Genomic DNA, 8,702 nt, shown 5'->3' on the forward strand with positions numbered 1-8,702 from the left:
GCAGGGCTGTGCAAAGTCGCCAGCCTTGCTTTCTCCTCCAGAGCCATCTGGGTCCAATGGCAAGATATAGATCAGGATGACTGGAGATGGCCTCAATGCAGTGGGAGACCTTGGCCTTTTTAAGCTAAGGTCTTTCTCAGGTCTCAGTTTGTCTGAGGCAACACCCATTCAGTGATTAAGGCTAGGTAAGAAATCCTAGAGAGCTGAGTAGAACACTGGAGTTATGCACCTTGCCAAAGCTACATCCAATAAGTATTCAAAGCCAGACTCAAACCCAATTACTCTCCCTGGCTAGAGGCCAGCTCTCTACCCATTGTGTTGTCCAGTCTCCCTTTGTAACAAAGATTTAGAAAGAAAATTGGAAAACGCAAAACCAATCAAACCTCAAGCATGTCTAAGGCATATGTAATATTCCATACCCATAATCCCCCACTTCTTCAGTGAAAGAGAGAAAAACATTTTCTTCCCTCTTCTCTGGGGTCAAACCTAACTGTTACGATTGCATAACATTTAGATTCATTTGTTTTGGTCTTTCCACTGACATTCCATTGGCATTGTGCGTATTGTTTTCCTGATTTGCATTTACTTCACTCTTCATTGGTTTATCTAAATCTTCTCATGCTTCTCTGAATTCTTTACACTCATCTTTTCTTATGGCGAAGAAATATCTCATTACATTCATAGTCAAATTGTAATTGATGGGCTTCTACTTTGCTTATAATCAGTGCTTTGCTACTGCAAAAAGTGTTACTATGATTATTTTTTTTTACACAAAAATAGATTTTTATATATATATGTATATATTTATAACTGGTTACACGATGGACTTGTAATTCAGCATCACTGGTAGTTCCTGGCACAGTTTGTCTCTTAAACTCAGGTCATCTTCCATTTCGCCCTGCCCATTCCAAAGTACAAAAATCAAAGGCATTTCGTCTTCATGGGTGTTTTCTTACATACAGTCATGTCACTGGCAACACTATATACACAGATCGGCGGTGCCTCCTCGCCCTTCCTCCTTTGTCTCCTGGGTGAATAAGGGGTAGGGTTCAGGGGCAGAGACGCGGATCTGGGCAGAGGAGGTCAGTGTGGCCGGCTGCTGGACTCCGACGCCTGCCTCTTATGGGAGGGGGTGTAACCGTTGAGGCAGTTGTTGGTCTGGCGCTTGCTAAGTCCTCCATTGAGGGTGTCTTGGATGTGCTGCACGATGAGGTTGATGGCCACTATATTATCCACACCTCTGGGAATAATCACATCAGCATATTAATGTACTCAGATAAGATCTGTTCCAGGTCCCTCCCTCTTTCGCTGATGTCCCTTAACACTCTACGGGAGAGTCGAGTATCTGCATCCGTGTCCACAAAGAGCTTCATCTGGAAAAGGTCTCGCATCTGCTGGGAAGAGAAAGCCAGGATCCCTTCAAAGAGCACCACATCAGCAGGATACACAGTCACTGTCTCCTCTTTCCGGGAATGAGAGACGAAGTCGTACGCAGGAATCTGAACCGTCTTTCCTTCTGTAATTTCTTTAAGGGTTTTGAAGATAAGCTCATTGTCAAAGGCATCTGGGTGGTCAAAGTTAAACTGGCCCTTGAGGGCCTTGGCCTTCTGCTCCATGGTCAACACCCGGTAGAAGCTGTCCTGACTCAGGATCACCACCTGCTTCTGGTGATAATCCACCTCATTCTGGCCCAGCAGCTGCACAATTTTGGAGCACACTGAAGATTTGCCGCTGGCTGTGCCTCCGCTGACACCGATTAGAAAAGGCTCCCCTCCGTTGGTTTGCTGGTGGTTCTGAAGGGTCTGATCACTGTCTCCGGCCATGGCTCCAGCCAGTCCCTTCCTTCCTGCCCGCCTGACCGCTGCCTGGTTGCCTGCCTGGTTGCCCGACTGCCTCTCTCCCAGTCTGGATTCCTCCTATTCTCTCAGCCACCACTTGGTGTTAATTGGTGTTATTCTGCCGCTGCTGTGGCTGCCGCTGCTCCTGCTCCTCCTGCTCCTCCTGCTGCTCCTCCTCCTCCTCTTCCTACTATGATTATTTTGGTGAATATGGGACTTTCCTTTTTGTCTTTGACCTCTTTGGGGTATGTGTCTGAAAGCTGAGATCTCTGGGTCAGAGGAGTATAGATATTTTTGTCACCTCTTAAGCAAAATCCAGACTGGCTTCCAGGATATTTGCACAAATTCACAGCTCCACCAACAACATATTAGTGTACCTGTCTTCCTACAGCCCCTCCAACATTATCTACTCCCAACTTTTTTTTTCCTAGGGACAAAGTGAAACTTTGAGGTTGTTTTGATTTGCATTTCTCTTATTATTAGCATCATCATCGTTTCTGGGAATACCTCATCCTTTTCCAGCCCCCCCAAATTGAATCCTCTTTTGTGAAGATTCCTTTAGATTGTAAGTTCCTCGGGGACAGGGACTGTCTTTTGCCTCTTTTTGTATCTTCAGCACTTAGCACATTGCCTGGCACATAGTAGGTGCTTAATAAATGATTGATTGAAGATGTTTTATAGCATTGAAATTTCAGTTGTCATTAAAAATAACTATAATGGTGTAGCAGTATTTTTGACCTCATACTTTAAACTTCCTTTCATTGTCTAGAATCAGGGACCACATCAAGAGAGGTGACCCTCTTGTTTACCATGGACCTCATTGAAAGAGGGCCTGCTTTGGGTCTCTCTGCTCTGGGTCTGTTTCCCCATCTATAAAGCAAACTAATGAAGCTCTGCCATCTTTGTCTGATATTTTATGTTCAGTGTGGCTCAGGACTCCAGGGACTCTGTGTTTATGTGGTCTGAGGGCTAATAATCTTAGTGGTATCCCTCCCTCAAATCACTCTTTTTGGTTTGGTGAGACTGTCTTAGAACATAGCTTAAATATAGCTCATGTCTAGGTCTCTACAAATGTGGATGCCAGGGTTCCCAATTCCTATACAAGCACTCAAAGTAACAATGTATATCAAGTCTAGGACACATTTTATTTTTCTCCACAGAAAACACATAGGATACTTAGAGCAGGCTTGTAATTGACCAGATTCTCTTTCCTCTACAATGAATCTACCTTCCTTCCCTCTCAGGGTCCTGAAGAGCTCCCCAGATTCACAGCACCACCAGTTAGACTTGCTAGGGAGGCACCTTCATCTCATGCATGCCTTGACATTCTTGGGGGTCCAATCAGAGACTCATACAGGCTTCCAAGTTTATACTGTTATTCTAAAGATTTAGATTCCCCCAAGAAGGGAAATGCACATGGGGCTGCCACAGAAGCATTTAATTTTAACAATTGAATAACACAGTAATATTGAAGGGTTAAAAACAGAATTTTTTTTTCCCTCCTCCATATCATGGCGTTAGTCCCCTGCTGAAAGGGGCCTCCTGAATGATCCTCATTTCTTATATAGATTAACACTGTTCATTAGCTTCCTCTTCTGTCACTAAGAAACTTGAACTTGGGAGTCTTGGAGACACAACCAAGAATATGTCTGCTCAAGAATTTCCTTAGAGTGGAGGGATTTTTTTTTTTGTTCTTCTTTCTCGAAGGGGATCCGTGACATCACGGAGGTGATGCCATGACCTGCAAGTGAATTGGACTGAAGTGAGGCAGGGCTGTGCAAAGTCACCAGCCTCACTCTCTCAGAGCCATCTGAGTCCAGTGGCCAGATATTGATCAGGATGACTGGAGATGGCCCCAAAGAGTGGGGTGAAGAAGAGAGGTGAAGGAACAGCAAGGCATTATATCCGGAACATGAAGGAGAAAAAGAGCTGAGTTTTTCAGACCCTGAAGGGACCAAAAGGTAGGGAGGTGACAGGTATTCTTTAAGCTCTTACTATGTGCCAGACTCAGTGCTAAGGGCTCAAGATGCAAATACAAGCAAAAAGAAAAACTATTCCTGCCCTCAAGTTTACATTCTAATGGGGAAAGATAACATAGAAAAGGAAACTGGAGGAGAGATGAGGGTAAGGAGGGTAAGGATACCCAAATGGTGGCAAAGTCTGTAGAGGCAGAAGTACATCTGGGCATAGGAATGAAGTGTGGCAGACCTGGGTCTAACCCCAAAATGGAGGCCTGGAAAAGAACCCACCAATGGAAGAAGGGGCCGGAATGGCAAGTGGGTGTTTGAGGCTGAGAAAGCCCCAGACTCCAAGAAAAGTTCCAAGATGAGTAAGCATCCAAGTCATGGTGACAAAGTCCCTGGGATCAGAAATGCATCTGGGTAGGAAAGTATAGTGTGGCCAGCCTGGGCCTCTCCCCACAAAAGGAACTCATCAATGGGAGAAAGGGGCCAGCATGGCTGAGGAATATTCCAGAGTGAAAAGGGAAGGCTGTCTCTGTTACAAAGCCAAGTGCATTTCTCTTTTGGAAATGTGAGATCTCATTTACTACCATAAGGCTATAAGCCAATAATAGTCCCTGATGTGAAGGTGAGACTCACTGAAATGTCAGAAATAGTCTATTTATCAACTCCAAGTATGTTTCCTTTCTTTTTTAATCAAATTTATTTTTAGAGTTTCCTTATCTGAAATCACAATTACTACCCCTTCTTTTTCCTCCCAAGAGCTCATATTTTATTGGGAGGAACAATATTTACACGCATATATTTGATTTCCATGGTGTAATATTCAACAATCAACTTTCCTGGTATATATAGATATAGATAGACATACACACACATATGTGTGTATACATACATATACATACATACATACACACATATACATATGTGTGCATAGTGTGTACAGATATGATACCAGCTTAGGAGCTGATTATTAAATATTACACATGTATGTATGTGTGTAATATTATCTATATGTTAAATATTATGCCACAGAAATCAGTTAACATTACAAACTAGGACTTGTATTGGTTGTCTATTGGGGAACCTTTGGCCTTAAGGCCACATGTAACCTTCTAGGCCCTCAAGTGCAGCCTTTTAACTGAGTCAAGTTTTACAGAACAAATCCTGTTATTAAGAAGATTTGTTCTGGGAAGTTTGGGTTCAGTCAAAGGGCCACACTTGGGGACTGAGAGGACCACATGTAGCCTCAAGGCTGTAGGTTCCCCACCCCTTTGGCTGTAGACTTAAGAAAGTGATGGCAAAATTGTCATCAGTCCAGATGAAACTTAAAAAAGGATCTTGTGTTCTCAGAGAGTCAGTTGTGAAACATTTGCCAGCAGATCATTGTAGACAAAATGGGAGGTAATCTTAGAAGAAAGCATAAGAAATTGACTGCCCCTGCTTTCTTGAGTCCCTCTGTCCCAAGGCAGCCGTTATGGGTTCTGGTTCCTGAAGTGGGCTGGTGGAACTCTCTTGGACCTCTCCTGTGTGTCCCCCAAAAGGAAAAGAGGCGAAAAGGAGAGGGGGACTGACTTTATAATATAGGACCATAACTAGGACCTTTTGCACCTCAGGCGAGAATGATAATAATGCTGATGGCTAGAATTGATGTAGCTTTAAGGTTTGCAGAGTGATTTACATGAGGATCTCATCTGATCCTTACAGCAACCCTGGGAAATAGGGCTTCTGATTATTCCCTGTTTACAGATAAAGAACTGAGACACAAGGATGTGGAGAGACTTGCGTGGTGAGTGTCAGGCCAGGATTCAAACTCAGGTCTTCTTGTTTCTAAGTGTAGGGCTATATCCACTAGACCATGTATCAATCAGTATCTATTTAGCACCTACTATGTGTCAGGCATTGTGCTAAGAGCTGGAGATACAAAAAGAGGCAAAAGAAAGTCTCTTTCCCTAAGGAGCCCACAATCTAATGGGGGAGACAATATGCAAACCAAATAGATACAAACAAGTTTTATACAGGATAAACTGTGGTTGTAAATCTTTGTCCCACCTCAGTTTCCTCTTCTGGGAGATTGTAGAGTAGGCCTAAATGATCCCTAAGAAGCCCAAGGATCAGGATTTCTTAAAGGCCAAATGTGAAGAAAAAACTGGCCTTAAAACCTAGTTACCAAGAATAATTCATTTAAATAGGAAGCTGCCAAATGGCTGGCTTGGGTGCGGGTTGGGGTATCCTCTCCAGAAGCTGTCCTGTGGCATCCTGCAAATTCCACCTACAGGATCCTAGTGTCTCGGCTTCCACTTTCTCCATGCTGACTCTATTGCTCAAAGTGACAATTTTGATATTAAATTCCAAGGATCATTTCCAGAATCAAATACAAAATCCTTCAAAGCCCTTTCTTTGTTCTCGAAGATGACCATGACATCAGGGAAATGATGACATGATTTGCCATTGACTTTGATATGAGGGAGGGAGGGTTGTGCAAGGTCACCAGCCTCACTTTCTCCTCCAGAGCCACCTGGGTCCAGTGGCCAGATATTCACCAGGACCACGGCCCAGGATGCATTAGGAGACTCTGGCCCTTTCAGGCTAAGGTCTTTTCAGCTTCTCACTTTGAGTGAAGTAATGCTTATTTAGTGAATAGGCCTTTTTAAGAAGGGATGGCCCCTTTAATCGAAAATTAAAAAATAGCTGATTAGAGAAATGAAAATTAAATCATCTCTGAGGTACCACCTCACATCTATCCAAATGGCTAATATGACAAAAAAGGAAAATCATAAATGTTGAAGATGCAGGAAAATTGGAATACTAATACATTGTTGGTGGAGTTGTGAACTGATCCAACCATTCTGGAGAGCAATTTGGAACTATGCCCAAAGGGCTATAAAACTCAGCATACCCTTTGACCTAGTAATACCACTACTAGATCTGTATCTCAAAGAGATCATAAAAAGGGAAAAGGACCCACATGTACAAAAATATAGCAGCTCTTTTGTGGTGGCAAAGAATTGGAAATTGAGGAGATGCCCATCAATTGGGGAATGGCTGAACAAGTTGTGGTATATGAATGTAATGGAATACCACTGTGCTATAAGAAATGATGAACTGGCAGATTCCAGAAAAACCTGGAAAGACTTATATGAACTGATGCTGAGTGAAATGAGCAGAACCAGGAAAACATTGTACACAGTAACAGCAACACTGTGAGATTATCATCTTTCATAGACTTAGCTCTTCTCAGCATTGCAATGATGCAAGACAATTCCAAAAGATAGAAAATGCTATCCACATCCAGAGAAAGAACTATGGATTCTGAACGCATATTGAAGCAGACTATTTTCTTTTTTTTCCTCATGGTTTTCCCCTCTTGTTCTGATTCTTCTTTCAAAACATGATTAATGTGGAGATATGTTTAACATGATTGTGCATGTATAGCCTATATCAGATTGCATGCCTTCTGGGGGAGAGGGGAGGGAGGGAGAAAAAAAATTGGAACTCAAAATCTTATAAAAGTGAATGTTGAAAACTATCTTTACATGTAATTGGAAATATATAAAATACTATTAAGTGGGGGGGGAAAGAAGGTGGGATTTTGGTTGTCACTTAAAGGAAGCCAGGGAGATCAGCAGTTGAAGTGGAGGAGGGAGAACATTCCAGACAGGGGAGACAGCCAGAGAAAATACCCAGAGCTGAGAGATGGAGAGTCTTGTTCATGGAACAGCCAGGAGGCCAGTGTCACTGGATGGAAGAGGATGTGTTGGGGAAGACTGGAAATGTAGGAGGGGGCCAGGTTAGAAAGGGCTTTGAAGGCCAAACAGAGGATTTCGTATTTGATTCTGGAAATGATCCTTGGAATTTAATATCAAAACTGTCACTTTGAGCAATAGAGTCAGCATGGAGAAAGCAGAAGCCGAGACACTAGGATCCTGTAGGTGGAGTTTGCAGGATGCCACAGGACAGCTTCTGGAGAGGATACCCCAACCCGCACCCAAGCCAGCCATTTGGCAGCTTCCTATTTAAATGAATTATTCTTGGTAACTAGGTGTTAAGGCCAGTTTTTTCTTCACATTTGGCCTTTAAGAAATCCTGATCCTTGGGCTTCTTAGGGATCATTTAGGCCTATTCTACAATCTCACAGAAGGGGAAACTAAGGTGGGACAAAGAGTGACCTGCCCAGTCATACAAAAGGCTCACCCAACTCTTACTGAAACTGAGGCCAAGTTGAGTTAACATTCAATGGAACTGAAGGGTTCTAATCTCACAGACTATGAGAAATGGAAGGAGCCTTAGAGGCCTCCTAAGATAACCTGCAAAAAGAATATTTTGCAAACCTTAAAGCCCTCATATAAATGCTGAGTTAGGTGGTGCAGTGGTTAGAGCACTGGGCTTGGGGGCAGGAAGACTCATCTTCCTGACTTCAAATCTGGCCTCAGACACTTAGCCCTGTTTGCCTCAGTTTCCTCATCTGTAAAATGAGCTGGAGAAGGAAATGGCAAACCACTCCAGTCTCTCTGCCCAGAAAACCCTGAATGGGGTCACGAAAAGTCAGACATGACTGAAAATGACTAAACAACAAATGTTAACTAGGTAATTCTCATAGATAGTGTACTTAGGAAGACCTGAGTTCAAATCCCGACTCAGACACTTACTATCTGCATGACCACCCTATGCTCAGTTTCTTCATCTATGAAACAGAGGATAGTACATGGCACCTACACAAAAATTGAACATGTACTAGGGCATGAAAACCTCACAATCCGATGCAGAAAGGCAAAAATATTAAATGCATCCTTTTCAGATCATGGTGCAATAAAAATTATATGTCATAAGGGACCATGAAAAGATAGACTAAAAATCAATTAGAAACTAAATAATCTAATTCTAAAGAACAAGTGGGTCAAAC

The 8,702-nt window shown here is 42.8% G+C and overlaps 1 pseudogene; it reads right to left on the minus strand.

The window, feature by feature from the left end:
• Positions 1–796: 796 nt before the first annotated feature.
• On the minus strand, positions 797–1,943 carry LOC118832290 (annotated as a pseudogene).
• Positions 1,944–8,702: the final 6,759 nt, after the last annotated feature.

Source organism: Trichosurus vulpecula, chromosome 1 (assembly GCF_011100635.1).
Source record: "Trichosurus vulpecula isolate mTriVul1 chromosome 1, mTriVul1.pri, whole genome shotgun sequence".
Classification (NCBI taxonomy): Eukaryota; Metazoa; Chordata; class Mammalia; order Diprotodontia; family Phalangeridae; genus Trichosurus; species Trichosurus vulpecula.